Source organism: Canis lupus, chromosome 19 (assembly GCF_011100685.1).
Source record: "Canis lupus familiaris isolate Mischka breed German Shepherd chromosome 19, alternate assembly UU_Cfam_GSD_1.0, whole genome shotgun sequence".
Classification (NCBI taxonomy): domain Eukaryota; kingdom Metazoa; phylum Chordata; class Mammalia; order Carnivora; family Canidae; genus Canis; species Canis lupus.
In genome coordinates this window covers 787,898-812,769 of record NC_049240.1, presented here as the reverse complement: position 1 = coordinate 812,769, position 24,872 = coordinate 787,898, and the positions used below count along the sequence as shown (strand labels likewise).

The 24,872-nt window shown below is 41.1% G+C and overlaps 1 protein-coding gene across 6 annotated transcripts in view; it reads left to right on the top strand.

The window, feature by feature from the left end:
• GAB1 (GRB2 associated binding protein 1) overlaps positions 1 to 24,872 on the top strand; it is a 121,879-nt gene that overhangs the window by 29,986 nt on the left and 67,021 nt on the right. The window contains exon 1 of one of the 6 annotated variants that reach the window (XM_038564545.1): positions 14,205 to 14,342. The exons of the other annotated variants lie outside the window; for them this stretch is intronic. The gene's annotated coding sequence lies outside the window, so the exon portion shown is untranslated. Of the gene's footprint in view, positions 1 to 14,204; positions 14,343 to 24,872 lie in introns of those variants that run through there. 6 annotated transcript variants of the gene reach the window in all.

Below are 24,872 nucleotides of genomic sequence, written 5' to 3'. Positions count from 1 at the left end.
TCGAAACCAAGAGTCAGAGCTCAACCAAGTGAGCCACCCAGGTGCCCCAGCAGTTTCTCTTAATGTAAAAATCAACCTCTACCTAGAATCTGGTACCCATAATTATGGGAGATTGAAAACCCACATTTGAGGAGTAGTTTAGTTTTAGAGAAAGAACAATTCACACATTATTCAGTATTTTGCTTATGTGTCCTTTGTGTATTCTTTGCTATCTTATTTAATAGAGAATGGTAACTCCATGCAGGTATACATCACTGTGCTTCTCTTGACAAAAAGAGATCATTATCTAGATAGCAAGAATCTCAAATTATTAAAATAAACTGGTTGCATATTAACACAGTTTAGTCAGTGTTTATTATTGTTTCACCATTATAGAAATTGAAATAGAGGTACTTCCACAAGTTCATTGGAAGATTGTTTGTAGTTAAGGTTTCCATTTTAGGAAAAGTCACATTGCAAAGTAATGAATCAAATTTAAAATGAGAGAAATAATGCCTTTCTTGATGACTGGCAAATAATAGATAAGCAATAAGTAATGGGTTCATTTATGACAAGGTAAATATTCAGATTTAGAAGGTAGGGTCATCTCAACAGTCCACAGGTCTGCACATCATGAGGCATTTTCCTCCTATTTGTGCCTTAAATATGTGCACATGGTGCAAAATTGGTAAGCTTTTTATCGTTTTATATGCAGTTCTGTTTTTCACTTTCATATGCTTTTACCTTTTTTCTTTTTCTTCTCTTTTACTTTTGCTTTTTTTTTAAAAAAAAAAAAGATTTTACTTATTTATTCATGAGAGACACTGAGAGAGGCAGAGGCACAGGCAGAGGGAGAAGCAGGTTCCCTTTTGGGAGCCCAGTGCAGAATTTGATCCCAGGACCCCAGGATCATTACCTGAGTCAAAGGGAGACACTCAACCAGTGGGCATCCCAGGTGCCCTTCATTTGCTTTTACTCTTAAAATGAACTTTTGCTTAAGGTAGATTTTTATTTGTTATGAGTCAAGTTTTGCTTATACTTGAGTTTTTTCTAAGTTCACTGTGTATAGCAAAGCACACAATCAGAAATTTATGGTAAATATGACTCAGAAGAGGAAATTGTGAGCTTTCTAAAGTCTTTGGGTCTTTTTTTTTTTTTAAGTTTTTATTTATTTATTCATGAGACACACAGAGAGAGAGAGAGGCAGAGACACAGGCAGAGGGAGAAGCAGGCTCCACACAGGGAGCCCGACACAGGACTCGATCCCGGGACTCCAGGATCATGCCCTGGGCTGAAGGCGGTGCTAAACCGCTGAGCCACCTGGGCTGCCCAGGGTATAATGTTTTTAAAGTTGATCCATGTTGTGGCATATACAACAACTTCATTCCTTGTTATTTATATGGATATATGAATTTGTTTATCCAAAATGGATTAAACTTATTTTTGAATTGAAAATTTGACAATCCTCAAAGCCCTCTGTAATTTTCCCAGACTTCTTTCTCTTACCTCTATCCACATTCCACATATTTCATGGCTGGGTTTTCATTGTATAATTTTTTTGTTTTAAGGATTATCTCAAATGCTGTTTCCTTTCTGAATTTTTTTCCCTTGATTGCTTGAGTAATAAGTAATCTTCCTTTAGATTCTCACAGTTCTTCATCTTTGCCATAGTTTCAACGTGCACTTTGGTTGTTTATATGCTTGTCTCTCATTTCATATTTTAATGCATGAGACCGGGGACATTTCTGTTGCTATCAGAAATAACCCTGCAAATAGCCAAAAATCAATACATGGTTTTTAAAGTAATGAATGAGGTCACTGAAGATTACTCGGTATCATAAAATAAGGCTGTCATTGGTAGTTATTATTTCTAGTTGGGATGCCAAAATTTATCTCAGAAATTAAAGAAGATAACTATGTTTTTGGAACAACCCGTCTTCTCATTAGTGCAGTGACTTAGTGTCTGGTATATATTTGGAACTCAGTAAATGTTTGTTGAATTGGACCCAGTATCTGGTAACAGGACTGGGTAAATTTTCAGTGTCTCTAGAAAGGAAATTCTGTGTTTTCTTATGAATATATCTCGAAGCCCCAAGCTTAAAAGTGAGAGTGTATGTTGGTCAAATGAGGAAATGGTTTGGAGAACCTCTTTCCAGGAGCAGCTGCTTTTCACTGTCATTTTGGAAGTGTCATCTTCAGATATGTCAGTCAGTGTTTGCCTTTTTCTTTTCCCTTCCAAAGAAGTAAGTTCTGGTTACCACTGAAGACTAATGAAACAGACTGTAATTCGTTCTCTAAGTGTAAGGACTAAAGGTACATCCTTTTTGAAGCCCTGTTTGGACCAGCCTTAAGTCAGAGGTAGAATTGTAAATTCAGATGAAGGTCTTTAAGTTCTGACAGTGGGGCAGTTCACAAGTGCTCTTCTCCGGTGCAGCAAGGACCTTGGTTCTGGGCGTTTCCAGCCACATCTGCAGGGCTTTGAAAAGGAAGAAAGATGTTACTGGTAGGTTCTGTCTTTGAAGGATAAAAAAGAGTAAAAGGGGTTCCTGTCAGCATGGCAAATAACTTCGGATATTCTAGCGCTAATTAGTTTATGTGGTCAAAGGTCAGAGAAAGGAGGCCCAGGATTGGAAGAGGTAAGCACCAGACTTTTGGGGTTCTCTTGGTTGCTTTTTCTCCCATGACATTTGTCCCCAGAATAGGACTGTGCTGTTTTTAAAATTTTTTTTTAATCTTTTATATATTTTATTTATTCATGAGAGACACACACACACACAGAGAGGCAGAGATGCAGGCAGAGGGAGAAGCAGGGTCCCTGCAGGGAGCCCGAGGGTGGGACTCCATCCCAGGTCTCCAGGATTAGGTCCTGGGCTGAAGGCGGTGCTAAACCGCTGAGCCACCCGGGCTGCCCAGGACTGTGATGTTTTGGAGTAGATGCTGCTACTCCATCATTTTGTGATTATCTAAAACTTAGATTACTTAAATAGTTTGAAAATTTATTATAGTAGGAATTGTAATACAAAATTGTTATGGTTTTCATTTTTATCTTCTCTATTCCCATCCCTCTAAGTTACTACAGATATGCCAAATTTCCGTAACTATATACAATTAAGATATTTTAATTATATAATACATAAGCAGTTGTTCTTGCCAGTCAATTCCTGTGGAGGTTTTTCCTTATATTTTGTGCAGCTCTCAGATTTTTGTCCCTTTTTATTGGATAATAACTTACAAAGTTGTCTTTATTTCCTTTGTCTAAATTCAGATGGCTTTATGTGTACTTTTCCCACCTGATCTTTTATTTGCTTAATGTTTGCTGTGCCTCTAGAACTCATAAAGAAACACTGGGTGTGAGGACGGGAGGCGGGGGGCGCGCCTGGGTGGCTCAATCAGTTAAGCATCAGTGTCCTGGGATGGAGCCCCACGTGGGTGGCTTCTGTGCAGCGGGGAGTCTGCCTCTGCCTCTCCCTCTGCTCCTCCCTCTGCTCATGCTCTCTCCCTCTCTCTCAAATATATAAATAAAATTTTAATAAAAAAATTACTGACCGACCATTACTAAACATTTTCATTCATGGCACTGAGCAAAGATAGCATTTTCCCACTAGGTACATTCTTTACAAGGTAAAAATCAATGCAAGGTGAAAATATCCTATTGCTCCAGTCAGGTCGACCTCAATAATAAAAGATGAAAAAGAGAAGTTTGGTAGTGTTTGTTCTTTCACAAATTCATATCTGGAGAAATAACATAATATATACATGATTTCCTGATAACTGCCTTTGGTGTCCAAAATCTGATATTGTTGCATGATAATCTGACATTGCTTCCTGTTTCTGAAGGGATGATTGGATGTGAAGCCAAAATGCTTGCTAAACCAGGAAACTACTATTTCAGAATGCACAGGAACTCAGGCTGCTTGAGCAGTTGTGCGGGGACACAGGCTAACTGTAAACTGTACGGGCTGAATGTCTTCCCACTGTCGTGGCTGCTTTTAAAAACTGGCTCCAAATAAGTGAAAGGCCTAGTGTTAGCATTATAGTAGCATTAAAATTAATGAGCAAGAGAACTCAACCGAAGCCCAGTGTGCTCCCACCAGTCCCTGTAAGCATTCACGCAGACACTGGATAAGGACCGGCTCATGTGGTGATTGGTCAGCGGCCTGGTGGGAAGCAGGTTGGCAACAGTCCATGATTTGGGGGAACATTTGGTCAAAAGACTACTTACTAGAATATAGAGTATAGTGAGAATATAAGGGCCTGTAAATGGGGTGGGCAGGGGCTAGTACCTATACTTGAAGAGGAAAGAGGAGAGAATATTACCAAACCCCAAGAAAGATGGATTATGGAGAAATAGCTGTCAGGGCGCCTGGGTGGCTCAGCCGGTTAAGCCTCGGCCTTTGGCTCAGGTCATGATCCCAGGAGCCTGGGATGGAGCCCCACTTCATATCAGGCTTCCAGTTCAGCAGGGAGCCTGCTTCTCCCTCTCTGCTGCTCCCTCTGCTTGTGCTCTCTGGATCTCTCTATCAAATAAATAAATTTAAAAAATATTTTTAAAAAATGATTAAAAGAAAAAAAGAAATAGCTGCCTTGCAGAGACTGAGGTCTTCAGTCAAGGGACATGGCTGTCCATTGAGAACACAAGGATGCAGCCAGAGAATCAGTTCCCTGCCCTGAGGCCCGTCTGTATTATCCCCATTGGCCAAACCTGACCCAAAGCTAGAGAACAAGGTTGCTGCAGTCCTTCATAGTTCAGCCCTCCAGGCACAGAGCAGGATGGAGCTAGATGGAGGGTGGGGCTGGAGGGTGGGTGGCAACTGCCCACCCAGATCTCCTAAAAGATTCCTGTAGTGATTGGGTGGGGTATTCCCCCTCTTCCCTGTTGATACGATGGAACTCATTTCTGTGTCATTGGGTCTCAAAAATAGGTAAGGTTACCTAGTTCAGGCATGTAGAAAATGTCAGCATCTATTTTAATATTTTTCAGTTATGAGGAACTAAATCTTCAAGAAGCAGCCTGTTCTGTTGTTAAACAGCTCTAATTATTAGGAAGGATTGTTTTGCATTGGAACCCACCTTCCTATGACTTGTCGTGATTGCCAGTTCTCTCTTTTGGAGGTACACAGAAAAAGGCTACCCTCTTGCCATTTATCTTCTATCCTCATTTTAACTCTGTGCTGTTTAACAGTCATTCATTTATTCAACATATTTATCAAATGTCTGCTATGGGTTTGGGCTCGTTCTAGGTGCTGGATATTCAGCTGTGAACAAGACAAAACACTTGCATTCATGGAGCTTCTGTTTTCATGGGTGGGGCAGACATTGGGCAAATATATAATGTAACGTCCAGCGGTGATAACTGCTGAGACTATCCACTGCTAACCACCATTCACAAGAGAAAACTGTGGTTGAGTCGGAGTTAACCGTGTAATGCGGTTGCCCAAAAGCCTAACTCCTTCTCTGGCTGTGTAAATAGAATGCCCAGCGCTGGCGAGGTCATGTCCTCATCCGTATGATTAATATAACTGTTCAGTTAAAGAAAAACAGTGACACTGGATCATTCCTTCAGATTATCACAGATCAATAATTAGTATTCTTTTAGGATGTGTTTCAAATAATTGTGAGGCCCCCTTAATTATGTCATCCGCCTCACACTTCTCTATTTTATCCAGACCTTCTTGAGAAATGAAGATGTATTTTGTTTACAGTATTTCTCTCTGATACCAGGCTTATCAAAAAACATATTAGGATAATTGGACATGACACTGGAAATACAATAGGCTATTACTACCCCTCCCGTACCCAGTCTTACAGTTTATCGCCTTGAAAATCTAAGTTAGAATTTTGTTCAAATTGATCCCAAGCTTACCTCTGTGTGGTTTCCTCATTTTCGTATGTACCCTTTTCTTCTTTTCTGGAACTTTACTTTCATGTATAGGGAACTTGACAGTAGTGATTCTTTGGTTCTTGAAGAGGAGATGAAGCTAAAATTTAAAAGTGGCCTTTGTTCCCTCTTTTCAGGGTGGGCTCCCGTTTCCAGTTTTACGTTTCTTCCTTGATCAGATCCAGAACATTGAGGGGCCCCTGGGGGGCTCAGTAGTGAGCATCTGCCTTCAGCCCAGGGCGTGACCCCAGGGTCCTGGGATCGAGTCCCACGTGGGGCTCCCTGCATGGAGCCTGCTTCTCCCTCTGTCTGGGTCTCTGCCTCTCTCTCTGTCTCTGTGTCTCATGAGTAAATAAATAACATCTTGAAAAAAAAAAAGTCTAGAACATTGAGGCAAAATAGCAGCTGGATTATTCTACATTCTGACTTCTGTGACGGTTATGTCATTTCCCCCGGGATTTTAAAAGGGAATGGGAATGGCTGTGTGCCCCGATTGCTGCTCCTGCTGGCTGTACCCGAGGTCTTCCCGGGCCCTCTCTAGCCTCCCTGAAGTGCCTGCAGGGAGTGAACTCTTAGGTGTGTGTCCAGAGCATTAGTACATGTGTTTGGTTTGGTTTTTAATTTTTGTGAGCTTCCTGTAAGACTAGAGTATGGTTTTTTTTTTTTTAGAGGCCTCTGTATTTGTGGGTTAGAAAAAAAAGACGACAGTATTGACCTTATTCTTCATGGGAATATTTTTATTTTCTAAGGAGTTTGGTGTCCTGTTTTCTAGGACTTTCTGGATCACATATATAGCATCCTGACTGTGCTCAGATGCTTACGAGCACATACATCTTGCTGGCAGTGTGACCTTAAAGGGGACCGTTACGGAAGCTGTCTCGTGCTCTGTGCACCAGTATCCGCGGACCTTGTGGTTAAACCTGCCAAACCTGTGAAGTCAAGTGACTTTTAACTCAGGGTTTGAATTGACTGCAGATACTGGAGATGTGCCTGTGCTGACTGGGAGATCAGTGTATTAGCTGAGTTTAAAGACCAGAAGCTGTTTAACAATTTTCCTTGCTTTTCACATACTGCAGAGAAAAGGCTAAATCCCGTCTGGTGCGCGCTATCATAGGAATCTTACACTTTAGATTCATAAACAGTATGTTCGGGTTTTCTAGATTTGGCATTTGTTGTGTTCTGGGTTGATTTTATAGTAAGTGTCCAATTTCTTGCCTTTTAACTATAACTGAATTCTAGTTGACTAAAGGGGTAGAATTTGAATTTGTGTTTAGTACCTGCAGCTGTTACCAGGCTCATGTGGGCGTCACTGTCCCCCTGGGGTCTCTTCACAAACAGACATAGCGGTCATGCTCTGGTGAACACTCCCCTGGCGTACACCAGTGTTCTGGTGTAACTCCCTCTCAGGAGTGTCCTGGTTTGGAAGAGAAACTGTGTGGTTCCCTTGGGTACATCCCCGAGCCATCCTAGAAAGCACATGGCTCCCACTGTGTGTCATTGCTCTGACCTCTGGCCCTTTCTTACTCACCGTTCCCTACAACGACCAGAAAACCCAATGATCCTTGGAATCTGTTCATCTTCTTAAAGGGACATTTGATGACATACTTCCTTAGAAGGACAGGGCTGGTACTCATGGCTAAAGAGCAACTTCCATTATGTTGTGACATTGAAAACTCATTTTCTCAATGTAACTGAACTTTTCTTGCTGAACGGATCTGATTAAAAACTTTATACAGTGATGGATTTTTAGTAATATTAGCTGTTTAAATGCAGGATCTTTTAGGGGCACCTGGGTGGCTCAGTTGGTCAAGCATCCTACTCTTGGTTTTGGCTCAGATCACGATCTCAGGGTTGTGGGATTGAACTCATCGGGTTCCATGCTCAGGGCGAAGTCTGCTTGAGATTCTCTCTCTCTCTCTCTCTCTCTCTCTCTCTGTGTCTCCCTCTCTCCCTCTGCCCCTCCCCCCAAAAATAAATAAATAAAATCTTTAAAACAAAATAAAAAATAGGGGTGCCAGGGAGGCTCAGTCGGTTAAGCATGTCTTCTCTCAGGTCATGATCTCAGGACCTGGGATGGAGCCGCGCCCCCCCCCCCCCCAAATCAGGCTCCCTGCTCAGCAGGGAGTCTGCTTCTCCCTCTCCTTCATGCTTGTGCTCTCTTGCTATCTCTCTCTCTCTCTCAAATTAATAAATAAAATCTTTGGAAAATCAAGTAAAATTAAAAATAAATGCAGAATATTTTAACCCATGGGCTTTTGCAAGCCACATTGCATCTTGTTCCATCCAAATGCTGACTGCTGTCTCCTCTGATAGTAGCTCCTGGAGGGCAGGGACCCACCCTAGCTTATTCATGTTGCCTCCCAGCACTGACCATTCAGTAGGTGTGGCTGAGAGAAAGAGGGAGGTATGGGGGAAAGGAGGGCTGTGAATTAGCCCTACTGCTTTCTGCTTCCCTTTTAAGAATTGAAGTGTCTGAGCTGCATGTCTAGGAGTATGAAGGGTAGTAAATATTTTAGGAAATGGCTTTCCCAATTTTCTGAATAGGACACATCATTTAGTTTCCCAGGGTTGCTACTCTCCAGCCGAACTTCTCAACCTCAGCACTATTCACAGGCTGGCCTGGATGATTCTGTTGTACGGCTGGCTCCGTGTGCATCATAGGACACTGAGTTAGCAGCATCCTTGGTCTCTACCCACTGGATGCCAGTAGTATACCCCACCCCCAGCTCTGACAACCAAAAATGTCTCTAGACATTGCCACATGAACAGGAGGCAAACAGAGACCTACCTACTTCTTGACAACCATTACTGTACAGAAGTTCCTGTCTTGAATAAATGCAGACCAAAGAAACCAGCAAATAATAGAAGTTTGGAGTTGGAAGGGAACTTGGAAATCATCCCCCATGCTGTTCCTCCCTGTGCTCCTCACCCCACCCCCGTTGCAACACATACCACTGTTTTATCCCTAAAGAACCTTATGACCCAGGGGAATTATTGAATATAAAAAAATATATAAGTATTTGAAGTAATAATTGATTTTGGACTGTAGACTTATTTTTGTTCACACATCCTTGGAAAGAGAAGTGTCTCCTCACAGATCTTTGGAAGGAGAAGTATTTCCCTCTAACCAACTCGAAATAAGAAAACATAAGCTTCTGGAAAAAACATAAGGGAATAATGATTCATATTGCAGAAAAATGAAAGGGTAGCACCACTAAAAAGGAATTAAAGACGTATATTGAACATTTGTTCAGATTAAAAAGAATAGTGCAAACTCACTAGGATATGGCTAGGTTTTTGGCATAGGCTTGTGGAGCTGTATGTGCTTCATATTAGGCTATTTTAAGTGCACGTATCTAAAAATAAACAGAAGAGTATTTAATGTATATAATTATTTGGCTTTTTCAAAATGACTTTTTACATCTAGTTATGATAATGGCCTACCCGATGAGATATTTCTACTGTAGGTTAAGTTGTATTTTATAAGGATATTTTCTATCTTGCTAAGAATTCTCACATAAAGGTAAGAACTCCAAAGTAAATATTAGCTGCTTGTGGTTATTTTAAGACTCATCTCCAAAAAAAATAAAAAATAAAAAAGACTCATCTCCATAACCAAGAGAATTTGGTTCTCACACTTTGTACCTTTTGATTACAAACAGCTCTAAACAGGTTTATGTTGTACTTCATCGAAGATTATAGAGGATCGGCAGACTGAGACGCTTTGGGACTGAAATTGGGCAATTCAGAGTTTCTCATGCGTGCAAGCCACCTTTTGTTTTGATCCCTGTCATTCTTGGTCAGTCTGTCTCAACATTCTGCTGGAAGGACTGTCCTGAGTGAGGACACAGAGAAAATGGCAGGATACTGAGCCACCAGGGCCACACAGTACCTGCTGTTGGAGGTAGGGTAACATCCAGTTGGCAGACTTTGGTCAGAACTTTTAGTTGGAGAGTCATGTTTAGAATCCGTTGGTCCTTTCTTGTAGTGTAGGTTTGGTTTCATTTAAGCACAATACAGTCACAAACTTAAACAAGAAGAATGTTTCTGAAAAATCATAGGTATGTTCATTTTTAATAAATCGAAGTATCAGGAGAACTTGCCAATTAAATTTATCCTAATGATCTGGTTCCCTATTGCCATCAAAAGACACTGTGATCACAGCCATGCTCTGATTTATCTTTTTTGTATAAGCTGGAGCGTTTTGTTATTGTTGTTGTTTTTTAATGTTCTGAAACCTATTTTGTGTGATTCTCAGTGAAAACACTTTCAACCATGTATGTTGGTAATTTGTTGAAAATTCATAACTGAAAACCTGCCACTCTGCTTTTAGTACTTGAAATCCCTTTGCAGAGAGACATTTTTCTCAAAACACATTGTTCGGAGGACCTCAAAAAGTTCATTATTGTGGCAAGAAGTCCTTCCTGAACTTTGGATCATTACAATAGTATGCTGATTTATGTCAAGAGTGGATGCAGACTTGAATAACTGTAGAGTCCTGGCAAATGTGAACATGTCAGATGTCTTGGCACAGTTCGGGGGCAGAAGGGGACTTTCCCACTTCTTTATGTAATCCACAACCATAGTATGTGGGAGTTTTATGAAATTTCTTCCGTTATACTGAAATGCTTAGCTTTTCATACCGTACATGCTGCACAGTGAGAGCAAGCTCTGTGTATGTATGCATATATTTAAATGAAAAAGAAAAATGAGATCCAAGAAATTCCTTAAGTTTGCAGTGCTGATTATTTTTAGACTGTGTTCATGTGTTCCAAAAGATCTCTTTTAAGTCAGTTGATTGGAACTTGGAACAGAACTTCCCATAGAAACAATAGTATATGTGGTGGTAAATTTTCCAGATGAGGCCTCAGAGCTTATTTAACCCATCATATGCTAACATGCTTTGCAGTACAAGGGGCAAGGTTGTGTTGCCTGTCAAAACAGTGTTTAATATTATTCAAATTGCAACCTGTTTCAATACTAGAAATTAAATAAAATTTAAGAATTTTTAACAAGAAATAAATTTTATTTCTATTAAAAGGTGGGTTTGAGGGAAAGTAATTTAAGGAGACTTGGTATGGTAGAGAGCTGCAGGGCGACCTGAAGATGCGACACTTAGTGTAGTTTGGGCATCTTGGACATGTAAATGGACCCCTTGAGCCTCAGTTTCTTCAAATGTTGTGGTTGTGAGGGTCAGAGCAGAAAGTGCTCGTGATGGTGAACTGTAATCTGCAAAGCTCTTTACAGATACTCAGTGTAAGTTCTTTCTTTCATTATGAAAATCCTATGACTTGATCTTTCTTTTTCTTGACGTACGTGTAGTGGTAGCAAAACTCTTTATGCCTAACAGTAATTAATAGGATCCCATTTAGCTCACAGACACAACAAATGCATAGTATTTTGGCCCGTTTCGAAGACAATAACATTTGCTTTTTTGAGACAGATGAAACTCCCAGAGTAACCTCTCTCACACATTTTTCTAGTCTCCAGATCTCTCCTGTCCTTTCCTTGTCTGTGTATCTCTTACTTAATCACCTTCTCAAATTTCACACTAGGGCTCACACTCTAGGCCGGCCCTCCCCGTGGCCTGGCCTCTGTCTGACCTGTGCCTCTGGCCTCAGAGCAGCTCCTTGCTGCTAGCAGACCCTGCAGTTGACCAGCTCTGACCGGGGGCCCTCTTCTGCGTGGGGTCTCCCTGGACACCAGACAGAGGCAACCTGTCCGGGAGGACCCGGCCTTGCTACAGTGCGGCTGGTGTGATAGGCCCAGCCTGGGGCCCCGGGGCCAGGTGTAAGGCTAGAAATGCTTGGGCCTGATCTCCCAGACCTGAGGAGCTTTTCTGGTGGAAGTGGGGTCAGGAAGCAACAAGGGGACTGTGGCCATCACAACAGAGCAAAGCTTTCCCATTTGCTGCCTCATTCACTGGGGAAGCTGGGTGGGGGGACTACTGTATGCTTGTGAGAGTCACAGTAACTCACCAAAGAAGCAAATTGAAAGGGGCTTATGAAAGTATTATTTTTTGGGTCAGAGTTATAAATTTAAGACCAAACATTAAAATAATAACATTTTATACTAGAACAAGTCTTAGAGATCAGGAAATCCAACTTACTCTTTTTAGAGTGGAGTCTTAAGCTGGACGGCTTAACTGATTTGTAGGTGTCTCATGCCTTCCAGTTTGAAACATTTCATAGGACATCCCGAAGACTCTACGTCTGCGCCTCACTATCCCTCTGTTTTCTCTATAAGGTTGGCATGGATTTTGCACAGCTGTGTGTTGGGATCCCTGGATCTGCCTAATAGTCTACAAAGACCAGAAGGGAAGGAGTAGGGAGCCTGCTACACAGTCTCTGATTCCTTCTCCCGGCATAGTCTGAATTAGTGATATTTATTAAAGAAGGCTATTTGTAGACGTTGTAGAGAAAAGAAGTCTGACACAGTTCCTGTTCTTTCAGAGCTTACAGTACTGTATTGTATATCAGTAGAGGGAGCTCATTCTGGGCCTTGCGGCACCCACTGAGTAGGATATTAGCGCACCGAGTTCTAGTTTTGTTTATTCCACTGATTTTTGTTAAGACTTAAAATTAAATTGTTCTTTTTTTTTTTTTTTTAAGGTTTTTATATTTACTTGAGAGAGAGCACACAGGTAGGCAGAGGGAGAAGCAGACTCCCTCCTGAGCAGGGAGCCCCATGAGGGGCTCAATCCCAGGACCCTGAGACTAAGACCTGAGGCTGAAATCAAGAGTTAGATCCCCAGCCGACTGCGGCACCCAGGCACACTGAGTTCTCGGGCCTTAATTTTCTTATCCATGAAATAAGATTAAATTCTGAAGTCTTTATATCTGTACTTTTTGTGAGTCATGTGTCATGATACTTTATTTTAATCATTGGGCTTTTGAACCCTATTATTTATTTCAAGAAATTCTTAGCCAGGATGTGGACACTAATTAATTTATATGCTGATGTGCTAGACAACGTAGCAATTTATTGAACCACAGGCTTGAAAGTGTCTGGAAATGTATAATGGTCCATAGCTTCAATTTTAAGGCAGAACTAGATCCCAAACCCCTATAAAATAATTTGGATTATTATATACCTCATTAGGTTTATAGAATAGAATATGCCTACTTTTGAATATTCACAGGCTTAGAAAGTAGAAAATGATTATTATAAAGAGATTTTGACTTTACAAAGGGATTTAACCACTGAACTCTTTGCAGTAGTGAGTTCTTGTGCATATAAAATATAATACGGTTCGCAGAAGCGTAGTTTATGTGCATCCGGGATATATGGTGGTTTATGTTTACAGTGCGTAGTTCTCCGAGGTCATGCTGAGCATGTGCATACCAAATATGCTTTCTGTTACCTAACTGGGAATTTTGTGTGGTTTGAGAGGCTTTTTTGCAGTCGTGTTGGAATTTTACAGACCTTTCTGCCCTCACTCTCGGTGTTTCTCCCTGTTCATGCAGCATTTGGGAGATCATTTAAGGTCATTGGATGAGGCACCAGTTAGGAGATGAACCTCTGAGTGGGGAGGTCGGATACTTTCTGTAGCAGCAGGAACACAGACCATGTACAGTTTTAGGCTCCATCGCCAGGACTGCCTTCAACTAGCTTTAAGCAAGGTACTTAACCCCTCAGAATCTCAGTTTTTCATTAGTAAAAGTGGGAATGATAATAACAATAATAATAGTATTAATAATGCTCATATGATGGGTGAGGGCATTTATCTTTTCTGAAGGAGCTGACGTAAAGCAGACACGCTGCCTTCTCCCTGCAGCGCAGTGGCGGGGAGCAGCCAGACAGCAGGAACGAACTCTGGGAGTAAGTTCCTAAGGCTGCCCTGCGGTTTAGGCTAGAGAGCTGCTGGTCTAGCAATGTGGGATGGTCTGGTACGGTGGTTAAACCCTTGACCTCTAGACCCAGGAGCCTGGGTTCTCCCTATTAGCTCTGCGCTCTTGGAAAAGTGAGTTATCTGTTTACTGCCTCAGTTTCTTGATCTGTAAACTGAGGCTATTAGCACTTCAGTCGTCAGGTTGTTGGGAGATCCCATGCTAATCTGTGTAGTGTTCAGAACAGTCCCCGGCACATGATAAGTCTGTTTACTGCAGTCTGTTGCCATGCAAAATCTTTGTTTGTTAGAGTTTAATGCAAACTACAAAAACGTTGCATGGAATGACGACCAGCTTTTAAAGATAACTGGTGTTTTCTATTGAGGAGGCTCTTAGTTCTGAGCTAGGCCAGTTTCTGTAGCAGGAGATGGGGTTGCTCTTAGGAGTCTGCATCAGCTTTCATCTCTTCCCCTCTCCCTGCATGACCACTCGGTGCGGCTTTTGTTATTAATGTGGAGCAGTTGAAGTCACTGCCTTGGGTGCAGGCCAGGCCAGTGTTTCTGTGGGCATATATTACTTCCCTGGACTCTGGCAGGAGCGGGATGGTGGGAGTCAGAGGTACCGGGAAGCTGTCCTTTAGGCAGCCCACGTAAGAGGTGTGTTTGCTGTCTTTGCCGCATTGATGCTGATAGATCAGAATCCTATTTAATATCTTGGTAATGTTTTCTCTTACCCTATAATCTGCCCATCTCTTTGAGCTGTCATCTTGCTCGTTCTCTGGTTAGACAGACTAATGCTGTTTGCTATGCGTCTTTCTCCATTGTTGTTTCATTGTTGAAAATCTCTTCAGTTAACTAAGCATTTGTTTCAGGCAGGTAAAATTTCTCTATAAAGATGTATATTTCTGTAAGATTATATGTATCCTATAGGATATATATGACATTTGGCGATTATACAATACAGATGATACAATCTGTATTGCTTTTTTTTTTCTCTGTAAATAAAATAATCCTGTGGGGGGGGGATATTTATTGAAATAGCAAGTGAAAGTGTGCTTTCTCTCAGGAATGGTGTAATTTGAGAACACATTTTTATTTGCTGCTCTACTTTCGTATTTGAGGCTTGGGAGACTATGTTTTTGTTTTAGAAAAGCGATGGAATTTTATCATTTTCCTGAAACTCCCTACCTTCACCTTTTCCTGAAATATTTTTTCCAAGTCCAATTTTCTTTTGTTAAGAGGCTCCATCATTTAAAAAGTAAAGGAGTCTGGTTAGTTTAGGCCTTTTCAGTGATCCTGTTGGCTTTTTACAAAAGAAGAGACTGTTTGTCTGAGCAGCAGCAGTTGGAGGATCATATGACCATTAGTGTGAAACTTGGGGCAGTGATTTGTGAGCTTGAGCTTTTACGGTTTTTTGTTTTGTTTTGTTTTCTGTTTTTTGTCTTTCATTATCTGCAAACAGATAGGTTGCCTCAGACCCTGTTGTGCCTCGTGACTTGGGGTAGGAGATACGTTCTCCGATTTTAGACTTTATCCTAACTTCTCCCAAATTGTGGGGATTTTCTAAGGTTTTAGTAACTCCCATTGTGAAATGGAAACTGATTTCTAGTTGATTTTAGCTACTGCTACATTGTGACATGCACAGAATTTCTTTCCAATTTGACAGTTGTTTTCTCAATTTGAAAGCAGTAATTGTGAATTAGAATTCCTGGAAATATTATTCTTCCATAATGATATGTCACAGATGTTTGAGTGCCACACATTCCTCGTTCCATTTTTAATGTCAATTTAGTGGAGATGAAATGTGGAGAATAGCTGTGTGTTGTAATAGGTGTGGGCCCTCTCTCCAGTGGCTTCCTCTGTGTGCTCTGGTACCCCTCCGTTCTTCCTCAAGTGTCCACTCTTGGAACATTGAGACTTGGTGTGTTGTTAAATCTGTCCGTTTCTGAGACATTTATACCCATAGATGTGGACCATTCCCCAAACCACATTCTGCATCCTCACAGAACGTAGGAGAAAGCTGTGCTGTTAGTGTCATGATAGTCTTTCTAGTTCTTTTAAAAATGTATACTTTCGTGAGATGTGTTCTAGAAGACTTTGGAATGCTGAGAAGAAAATAAAAACCACTTAGTTTTTATTAGTTTTACCACTAAGAGAAAAACTGCTGTTAAAATGTTGAGGTATTTACTTCCTAATTTTCTGTGTGTATTTAAATAGATACATAGTTATTCTTTTATAAGAATGTAAACCTTTTTGAAACCTTTTTTTTTTTTTTTTTGGCATAGCAATATAATGTGAGAACATTTTCCGCATTCCAAAATGTTCTTTGAAAATACGATTTTCGGTGGCTCTATGATATGGCATCTCTTTGGCTCTGGAAATACTTAAAGATGTGCCAAATTAAAAAGTCCATTTTGAGGGTAAGGTCTTACTTCCTATTTTAAAAATAATTGGCTTACAAAGTAATTGGGAACGTGTTAATTTTGTGCTCAAGATAGATTTACGTATTCTTCATTACATTTCTGTAACAAAATATTTTCTTTATGTAATCCTTGATACGGTAACAATTATAATAATTAATTTTTAAGTAGCCACTCATAACTGAAGTGAAATTTTCAAATATCTACTTATCCTATTCAAGAAATCAAACTAGTTTTGAAATAGTTCCTCCCTTCAAATTTGAAATAAGGTTAAAATTTTTTGCAACTGAATTTTGTGTTCATCTATGATGAACAGTTGGTGCCATTGGCTGTGCTTTAATTTTGGGGTCAACTTGACTTTCCTTGTGCCTCCAGGCTTTATAGAACAGGAAAGGCCATGTGGTCCAGGAAATGGAGCCAGATGGTCCCCACGGTGGGTGGTGGGTGCCAGGCCCCCAGCAGAGACGGATGCTACACCCGGCAGAGTAGGGTCAACAGCAAATGTCGGTGGCATTGCTCACCCTTTCCTGGAAAGAAAAAATCCTCCCCTCTGCTGGCATAGTTTGAAACTACTTTGCAGGCTCCATTCAGCCTGGTGTAGCAGGTGTCCAGACAGTTGACTGCTAATGGGCAGTGGAGGAGGAGGTGGTGGCACTAGCAGGGACCAAGTTGGCAGCCCCCGTGGCTCTCTCATAAAATCCACATTCTGGCATTCTCAGTGTCTTTCAAAGGAATCTGGGTAAGCCATTAAACTTATGTCATTTTGGTTTACTTGGCTCTTTAAGGGGGGTGGTAATTAAACCAAGTAGAGTAAATTTCAGTGGTACTCTTCAGTTGAAGATTGAAGCCTGGAATCACAAAACCATCTCTAAATATCACCCTAGAATTGACAACTATGGCTTGTCCTTGACACAAGGGAGTTGATTTGTGGGAAAATGTACGTTTGAGAGTCACATGTCCCCAAGTTTACATATCTGAGCAGTTACTTAGCGGTATGACTTTGGGCATATTTCTTAATGTCTCTGAATGTCAGCTCAGATGTAAACATGATCGTAATAATAATTGCTTTCAAGATAATGAGAGCTTGTATAAGTGCACGCAACAGAATAAGCTTTCACTTGATATTAGGTCCTGTGATGATGACAGATTGGTACAGAGTCATCTGACCAGTGTGTGGGTTTGTAATCCTTCCACAGCCCTGCAGCAAGTCATTTGGTCTTGAGAATACAGCCTCATACACTTGAGCTAGACCTGAAAATGCAAAGCTGTATAAAAACAATGTACCAGAATACGGTGACCTAATAGGCTAAAAGGTTTGGGGGGCTTTTTTCTTCTCATTCTGCCTTTGAATAGTCCAGATGGTCCATCCTGGTTCAGGACTAGTTTTGGTACTTCACTAGACATATTCCTTCCATCTTTTTTCTCTGCCATCCCGGGGTGTTGCCCCCATCTTCACAGTCAAAAATGACTCCCCATGATGTCTTTTCAGCCCAAGAAGAGGGGGCTGATCTAGAAGTTGTACAGATCATTTTCACTCCCAGCCTATTAGCCAGAACAGAGTCACATGACCACAGCTAGCTGTAAAGGAGGCTGGAAAACGTCATCTTTTAGCAAGTCAGCTGCTCTGTGAAAGCTTCTGTTAGTATAGAACAGGGGTCAGCAAAGAATGGTCTGAGCATCAAATTAGCTACCTGTCATTGTCAATAAAATTGTATTGGAAAACAGCTACTCCCATTTGTTTATGAATTGTCGGTGACTGCCTGCACACTGTAATGGAAGAGTTACGTAGTTGTGCCACATACCGTATTGCCTGCAAAGCCCAAGGAAGCTATTACCTGGTCCTTTATAGAAGAAGTTTGCTGGCTTACTACCGAAAAAAAAGGTGTTACTGAATGGTCGGTCTATCACAGCCACTAACTCAGGAAGCAGCTAATCTCTGGCGTGGTGCCCCAGCCAACTGCTTGTTCCCAGGGAATCCCAAGGGGGCTGGACAAACCAAAAGCATAGCACCTGGCCGGGCTGGCCAACACTGTTGCCGAACAAACTCAAATAAACTTGGCAAGAAAAGCCAGTAACTCAAGAGGTGTGGGTTTGGAAAAAAGAAAGAAGAAATTTATTTCTGGTCTGGTAGTGGGGGAAGTGACAGGCTCAAGCCTTAATTGAACTCTCCACCTTAAGATGGACACCTAGAGTTTTCTAGGAAGAGGTTCAGGGTCTTCTAGGCATTCCATTGCTATCAGGGCTTTTCTGGACTAGTGGTTGGAATGTTTCACCAATTGTCAGTGCTTCAAGAAAATGCCCCAACTCTTGGGGTCCATAGTTGAGCAAGAGGGTTCGTTGATAAGAGGAAATGAGTATTCTGGGAGCAACTGGTAGTCTCTACCACTGTAAGGGGCCTGGTAAGTAGGGTGAGTCACTGCCTTAGAAATTCAGAGTCAAGACTCTTAAGACTAGTAACCCACTGGGCAGTGAGCTGGTATGCAACTAATTGTTAAAGAAGCAGTGTTTAAGGAATGATTAAAGGCGCCTCAGCATGAAGTGATTTGGTGGAGGTGAAGGGGGAGGATACAAAAGGTTGGTTACTAAAATGAGCTTCCATTTTTAAAGTAGAGCATTAGGGCAGCCCCGGTGGCGCAGCGGTTTAGCGCCGCCTGCAACCTGGGGTGTGATCCTGGAGACCTGGGATCGAGTCCCACGTCAGGCTCCCTGCATGGAGCCTAATTCTCCCTCTGCCTGTGTCTCTGCCCCTCTCTCTCTCTCTCTCTGAATGAATGAATGAATGAATAAATCAATCAATCAATCAATCAATCTATCTTTAAAAAAAAATAAAGTAGAGCATTATTGGGGCACCTGGGTGGCTCAGTTGGTTAAGTGTCCATCTTTGGCTCAGGTCCTGATCCCAGGGTCCTGGGATTGAGCCCGAGCTTTGCCCCTGGCTCCTTGTTGAGCGGGAATCTGCCTCTCCGAATCCCTCTGCCCCTCCCCAATGTATACTCGCGCGCGCGCTCTCTCTCTCTCTCAAATAAATCTTTAAAGTAGAGCACTATAGCTCAAGTATCCTCCCTCCCCTACTTGCAGACCACTTCTCCAGCTTGCATTTGACCTTGCTGAATTCCCACTGTCAATCTTCTTTGCTCATCGTCTTGTCCCTGGTCTCCTGGCCTGATGCCTCAGCCTCTTCCATATCTGCTAAGTAACCTCCTTTTAAAGTGTGGCTCATATGTTATTCTCCTTTAAAGGATTTCCAGTAGATCCCATTACCTACTCAATAAAGGCTCAGCTCCTTGGGTTGTCACTCCGAGTCTTCCGATTCTTTGGGCCTAATCTTAATTTCCTGTCCTGTTTTTCTTCACCTCCTCCCACTGGGGGCTGTAGCCTCACAGAAAACACCTCCTCCTCACTCTGCTCTTTTGCTATTTCTGTGTATTTGCTCTGGTTGTCTCCTTAGCCTCACACTATTGAAAGCCTTTGGGGACCTAGGACTAGGACTGGCACGTGGTAGGCACATTCACAGCTGGGGCAGATGGGGGTGCTGACTTCCTTCTGTTAGCTCCCACATTTCTGTTTCCCTTTCTAGCTGAGCCCCTTCTCCCAATCTAAGATAAGCTTTCCCTCCTTGAAAGCTTTGCTTGTATCTCTTGTAGTACTCCCTGCTTTCTGTGTGGTGTTTGAGTAACTGTGTATTTCTAGTTTGGCAGAGGCTATTAGGTTTCTGAGGCCAGGTCCAGAAGTCACTGGGCTGTGCAGTCTTCACTTTGACATAAGACAGGTTGGTCGGTGCTACAGTGATGCTGTTTACAAACGGTGCCATCTACAAATTAATGCCTCTCACTGAAAACTGGCATTTACTACCTGGAGGAACTTAGGTACAGATGAAAATAGAGCTCTAATAATTGCATTCAAAATGAGTGCCAGTTAAGATTTTAAAAACCCAGAGCCATTTTTAGCTAGCTTATAGTGAAAGAACACTATATTTTTAAAAGTGTTTTTTTAAGACCTGAAGCAGCATTTGAATGCAGTCATATTTGGAAGTTTTAAACAGTTCCTTGGAAAGCCAAGGCTGAGCCAGAAATCAGATAGTGCTTTTTGGGAGGCATAAGGAGGAGCATGTGTGCAGAACTCCCTGAGAGCAGGAGCTGGGCCACCTGTGGGGAAGCCAAGTGGGCCACTCCCAGGGCAGGATTGGGGCATTTTCTCAGCCTTCCTGCTGGAGACCTACCTTATCACATGGAAAGCCTCTCAAAAGTCACCCCCATAATACTCACAGAAAGTAGTATTTTCACAGCTTTGTCTTTCCATAGTTGGTAATCAAATGTAAAAGAGCTTTTATTTTTATAGAAATGATTGGCACGGTAGAGTGCCAACTCTCTCTTCTTCTGTCTTTTTAAGCAAACCTAGAATGAGGAGACCAATCTAAATAATGAAATACTTGCTTATGCTGGCAAGGAATTCATGTTCACTCATCTCCTGTTAATTAAAACCTAGTGAGGTTGGCGACAGTGTTGGGAAGCAGGTGGATAAGGAGGAATCTTCAGTGTGTATTCAGACCTTGTAAAGGCTTGGAAGAAAGTATCCTCCCTAGATAGTGGTGAGGCTTCCCCTGCAAGTCCAGGAGCTGATGCTGAGAGCATAAACAAACACACAGTACTTGCAGCCCTTCTGACAGAGTCAGGAAAGGACGGATAGAAGGGTTTTCTTTTCTTACAGGCTGTGCATTTTGCCATTATTAGAATGTAAGACAGTTTATTCTGGAATTTTCGCTCAAGCTTAAGTTAAGGTCAGAAACCATTACCATTATGAGAAAGTCCCAATGTTACCTTGGCCTCCTAGGATTCTTTTACTTACTGTTCTGGGTCCAGTGTCTGGTACAGACTCAACAGACAGCAAGTGTTCAATGCATATTTATTGAACAAATTAATAAATGGAGTCTGGCACTTAATTGTAAGAACTTTCTAGAAGATTAAATGGATTCTTAAGAAAAATGATTTTTTTTTAAGAGCTGAAATAAAGTCCCCTTCATACCTTCCCCTCTCACACCTCTCCTATACATACGTCCCTAGCAACTCTCCTGGTTTTAGTTTGAAAAGTTTGGGAGGAGTGGGTTTGAAGATGTGTGGCCTCATATTACTGAAGGGAAAACCCCAATGTTGTGTAAGTATTTCATGGGCCCTTTCATAACAAACACAATATTAAATACAGCCAAAAAGTTTGTTTTGAATTAATCCTGTGTCTTAACAGCCCTGAACTGAGGTACAGATCTAGGCTTTGTGTGTAACATAATAGAATGTTGGAAATGGAGTAAAAAGTTTCAACCAGAAGACTGTTTCAATCTGCCGGCTTGCTGTGTGATTACTTTGAAGTTTTGGGGTTTTATACAAATTTAGCTCTTCAATATACTAAATTAAAGCTTTTTGTGAATAAGTCTAATATGATTTATATTCCTTAATTTTGAGCTCATAATATTTCTCCTGTAGGTATGTAAGAGATAACACAGAAGAAAAATCTCAGTAAGAGTGAGATACTTGCATGGTAAGGAGTAGTTTCCTTTTAAGAAACACTGTGGTATGGTTGGGCATCCGAACTATGTGTTGTACAGATCTATAGTTGACCATTGCACTATCCTTCCTACTCTTCCCTTGGAAAACTCACTTAACCCTCTGAGTCTGTATTTCTTCAGCTGGAAAATGGGAATAATACCATACTTTCCTTAGAAGCTCATTAATGAGATAATTCATGTGAAGCACTCAGAACAGAGATACATAGAGTGTTTGCATCAATTACGGTAAAGTCTATGCTGCTGGAATGAAGAGACCCCCCCCCCCCCGCCACCTATAGTGAATTAAAGGAGATATAACTTTACTTATTACTCGCATAAACCGGGAAAACCTTGCCCCCGGCATCACAGAGTCCCATCTACATGGTTGAGGCAAGCCACATCTGTGTCCCAGCTTGAAGGTCATGGGGGGGCGTTGGGTGGTGCAGGGAGTGTGGAGACATGCTCAGTGCATATAAACCCAGACCCAGAATTGGTACACATCCCTGCCATTCGCTTCACCTGGTCGCATCCGGCTGCTGGGGAGGCTAAGAAATATCATTTCTAGCTGGACAGCCCTGTACCCAGTTAAAATTCATTCACTGTGAAAGAATGGAAGAGCAGATTTGGGCGAGCAACGTGGAGTCTGCATCACAGTACCTAATAAATGCAGCCATTATTTATCTATTAAAAAATAACATTTTATATAAGAGTTTAAATATCCTTGTTCCAGGGGAAGAGGAATCAAAGACCTGCAGCAGCAGAATTTTTTGTCCCATAAGATCTTAGTAGTTTTGGGGAAGGGGGTCCTTGAGTATTGAGGCTCAAATCCAGGTAAGCCTTGAGGATGGATCAAAAGGTCAAGAGGGTAGAAAGGGTGGATAAAAGGTAAATGGGGTGGGACTGTGGTAAAGGAGTGAATGCCCGTTTAGCTGTGCTCCTCCTTCCTCTCTGTCGGCCACTTAGGGGAAAGACCTAATCTGTAAATTAAACTTAACCCTTTATCTGACCTGGCAAGGACAAAGTACAACAGCTTCTAAAGAAAGTTTTTCTAGGAGCAGGATAGTCATCTTAAAGCACAGAAAGGAAGGCAGGGAAGAGGGGACTTGCACAGGCCATACAAAAGTACAGCATTTTAAGAAGCACATAAATACTCATTGAGATTATATCTGATTTGTTACTGTTGTCATTTTAAAAAATAGAGGTAAAATGCATACGTTCCTGAATTTAGAAGAAAGTGCTTCAGGTAAAAATTATGAAGTAAGGAAGTTTTCTCCAGACAAAATGTACAGATTCTTAAGGACAGCTAAGTTGAGAGAAAAGATCCAGTGTTTTAGCAAATATTTTTAAACCTTTATTAATGTGATCTCCTCTAGTTAATTTATCTGTGTGTATTTACCAATTGCTGAGAAATAATTATAAGGAATGAAATCATATCCTGATTTGCTCCATATATTGCTCCGTAGTATATTCTTTTAAATCTGCATTTTTTAGGCTTGCTGGGTAACTTGCTCTGGACTCTTTGTCTGCAAGTAATGCTCATATGTTTGATAACGGGGTCATCTTAAAGAGCAGACATCTGTTTTTGTTTTTGTAAGTAACCCATTGCCTAACTGCTAAAAATAGTTGTAGTCATTTTAAACTACATTTTAAACAGATGGTCCAAAGCTGATATGAAAGAAAGAAGTGAATCTGTTTTTGAATTTTTATTTTCCCCCCACCAAAACGGCAAAAATAAACAGTAATACCCTGAACCAAATCTTATCTAAATGTTTATCTCTAAGGAATAAGTTTCCTAAGAGGTGGGATTTGTAGATTTACCTGTTTGAGTTGGTAGAGTCAAAAGCCAAAATAAAGTGCTTAAATTCCTACTTTCTGATTGCATTTATCAAAATGATTACTTCATTGTTGAAATAGAGGGGGTTTTTTGTTTGTTTTTGTTTTTGTTTTGTTTTTAAGAAAAGCGGTGGTAAAATGTATGAGGGCTAAAAAAAAAAAAAAACATTTAGAAAATTCTGAAATCTTAAGAGAGCGGTAAGTGGTGATGACATGTTAGTATTTCATGCGAGTAGGACCTTGCCAGAGGATCTGGAAGATTATCGATTGATGAAGTTCATTTCTTATGATTTCCAAGTTTTTCAGGGGTCTTGAGCTAATAGTTAATTAGCTACTTCTCGTTAGTTTCTAACATTGAAGATAATCTTTTGATAAATCAACAGTGAATTTATATTTATGAGGGACTTTGAAAAAGAAGAAATTTCTTTAACGTGCAGATATTCTTAGAGACATCAATGAGCAGATTATAATTGTAGTTCTGCCCAGCAAATAAAATAAGGAAGAGAAACATCCAGAGTTTTCTACACGTGAATACTAGGTTGTTGAAGCTCACCTAGATTTTTGCTTTTCATTAATTCCCGTTAGTCATAATTTTGCCTGGCTCATGTGACCTTGTGTGAGCGTCCACAGACCACCCACAATTCTTTGATTTTGTTGTTTGCATTTTCTTTACATTTACTGTTTCAGCGGCAACCCACAATTGATAGCTCTTGGGGATTCGTGGACTATAGGTTGTAAACTACCTATCTGGAATCTTTCACCTTTGGTTCTGTCTGAATTTGTCTAAATAAAAAATAGTAGGCTGGCTCACAGAAAAATAAAATCATAGCCCAGGAGTCAGCAAACTGCAGCTTGTAGCCCTTGAGAAGGGCTGAGAAAGGTTTTTACATTTTTAAAAGATTATTTAAAGAGAGGAAGAAGCAAAAGACAATGAAATAGAGAGCACATGTAGGCTGCGAGGTCTAAAATATTTACTAGCTGGCCCTTTACAAAAATGTTTGCTGTCCCCTGTCACAGGTAGCATAATAGCAGTTAGGAGCATGGGCTCTGGGGCCAGGCTGCATCGGTTCAAATTCTAACTTGACCACCTCCAGTATGACCCGGGACAAGTGACTTCATCTCTCTGTGACTTGTTTTCTCCTCTGTAAATTGCAGTGCATACCTCATAGGCCTGCGGTGAGGACTGTGTTAATGAGGAAAGGACTTAAAACAATGTCTGATATTTAGTCTTCAATAAATGTTAATGATTATTATTACTGTAGTAGTGGTGGAAAGTCTTTAGAGATTATCTAAACTGGTCCTTGCTGTCAAGTTATGAATGTCCAAATTATCAAAGATCCCTATCTGTTTTCTGCATCAAGAATGAAGGACCATTTTCTTTTTAATAGTGCCTGCTTT